Here is a 2,609-nt window from a genome sequence, read left to right on the forward strand (position 1 = left end):
CCCCGGAATCATCCGAGTTTCGAAATAATAGTGTATCGATATATAGAAACCACCTTATAAATTAGAAAGGAACCACTCTATTTGTACTACAAGCCTTGGACTAGCTGGTAAGTTGTTTGTTTTGTAAACGGAAGGTCACAGGTTCAATTCCATGCAGCAACCGAATATTTTGTATTATTTTTTAAGTAAATCTTATATCAATTTAGGGTTTTATAAAACACACACCTACACAGTGGTTGTCTCTCTTCTTTACTATTCCTAGAATTCTCCCACTATAAATGTAAGTTTAGATTCATTTGTTAATATTTAATTGTTCTTGATGTTGTTAATTGTTAAGTTATTTGTTAAATTTTAGTTTTAATTTGTTAGTTTTAATTTGCCCGAACCATCGAACCGACCCGAACCTCGATTTGACCCGGAATTTTTTACACCCAATTCTATGAAATTGAAACATTTAAAAGTAGTGCACCACCTAAAAGTAATTTCTGAATCCGCCATTGCCTGCTTCAAACCGGTTTTGGGTTTTAAATTAACCTGTTTGTGCACCTCTACTTAGGGTCCTTGAAACTTAAGTAGGAATGGTAACTTCTTTAATCCTACCTAATAAAGGATGATCAAGAGTTCCACGATTATAGATATTATTTTTGCTTCAAGACTCCTTCATGGTGTTTATAAATTCTCATTTCCTCCATAAAATGTGGTATAAAATTAAGGCTCACTATTAGATTTGGTACTGATAGCAACATTTGTTGAACAACTTTTTTAGAATGGTTTATTGCGACATACATATAGTAACACATATTCGTGAAAAAACTGAAGCATTAATGACTTTTATCTAATCATCCTTCACAGTACATATGTTAACCGGGTACCTTTCCATCAAATATTTTTGTAAAGGTAAGATTTGTTGTAAGTTCAAGTTGTCAAACTTGAAAGAAAATAATCAAGCAATTAATGTAATTTTGATGCTTTAGTTCAGGTTATCAAACATTAAAGAAAATAAATCAAGCAATTAATACCATTTTATAATTTTAGTACTATACAGCTAGATCTTTTAGTTAGACCATGTAATAATGGAAACGAAAACTGGTTTTGGATATATTCAACCATATCAAACACACATGACTAACTCAATACGAATTATTCAATAAAATTCAACAAACACACATGATTAAAATGGTTTGGAGACTGGATTAGACTTGGCTGCAGACGACGATGGTCGGGCCTCGTCATGTGGTGTAGCCGACCGATCGCCTTCAACCTCTCTATATCTATCTAAATACCTCTTCAATGGTGGAGCATAGTCATCAAACCCTAGTGTGCCCATAGCCCAGCACACATCATCCCCGTTCACTGTCTTCCGCCGCTCCTTTTTGCATTTCTCGGAGGCTTCACCGGTGACAAAGCTTATGAACTCAGAAGCACACTCTTGCATAGTCTCCTTGGCCTCTTTGGAGATCTTTGCGTTTTGTGGTAGTATTTGCTTCATGATCCGGCCTACGTTCGCTATCGGGAGAAGCCGGTCTTGTTGATTGTCCTCGCCGGTGGTGGAATCATCCATCAAATTCGATGGTGTCAAAGACGTAGAGACATAGATGTGTAGGTTTGGTCAACCACTCAGTCCCAAGCAGATGGTCTTATATAAATTAGCGCAAGTGGATTTGCATGTAGTACTTAATGGCCGTTCATCACACAATCTTATTAATATATTAAAGCAATATAATTCTCTCCACATGTTCTTATTTTAGCTTATTCACATAGGATTTCATGTAATCACGTTTTCATGTCAATAATTTCCACATATTTACAATTATTTTTAATCCACTAAATTAAAATCAACATTCCAATTTAATTCAATTAATTCTACAATTAAATCTATTTATTCAAATTAATACAATTAACTCTATGATTAAGTCTATTTATTCCAATGAATAACCACCTTATCAAATGTATGTCTTTTTTTTTAAGTTTCTGTTTCATTTAAATATGTTTGTTAAAATTAATGCAATTAACTCAATGATTAAGTCTATTTATTCCAATTAATAACCACCTTGTCAATGATTTAATTTACTTTTGAGGAAAGAAGAAGAACCGGTGAATGGTGATCAAACCAAATGTTCTTTAAGTTTTGTTTATTTATTTATTACAAAATGACATGAAAAATGTTATAAAAATATAGATATCTCTTAAATTATTTATAAAAAACACTCTAAAAGAAAAAAAAAGAAAAAAACGTTCTTTAGAACAATTAGGAACATTTAAAAAAAATTAAATAAAGTTGCTTACAAAGAGATTCTCGAAAACTTAATGTGATACAGTTTAAAGCTGATATGTATTTGTAAACTTAGTTTTCAATTAATATTACAAAATCTTTTACTAATATGTCTTTTTTATTTATTTTTTTTCAGGTCTAATGGTTCATTTATGTTATATTATTTCTTATTCATTGCATTGTTTATTTATAAAGTATTTTCTTTTTATGTTATTGACATAGTTTAACATCTTTTGTAACATCTGAGGGTAAAAAACTTATGTCAAATATTTGTGTTAACTGAATGCATAGTTTATATTTTATATTGTTTGTTGATATATTTTCTACCTATGTGTAA

The 2,609-nt window shown here is 31.0% G+C and overlaps 1 pseudogene; it reads right to left on the reverse strand.

The window, feature by feature from the left end:
- Nucleotides 1-1,171: 1,171 nt before the first annotated feature.
- On the reverse strand, nucleotides 1,172-1,628 carry LOC143594271 (nuclear transcription factor Y subunit B-5 pseudogene; annotated as a pseudogene).
- Between the last annotated feature and the right edge of the window lie 981 nt (nucleotides 1,629-2,609).

The sequence above is a fragment of the Bidens hawaiensis genome, unplaced genomic scaffold (assembly GCF_021521415.1).
Source record: "Bidens hawaiensis isolate Kalapana, Puna unplaced genomic scaffold, B.hawaiensis_p1.1 tig00001692_1, whole genome shotgun sequence".
NCBI classification, from domain to species: domain Eukaryota; kingdom Viridiplantae; phylum Streptophyta; class Magnoliopsida; order Asterales; family Asteraceae; genus Bidens; species Bidens hawaiensis.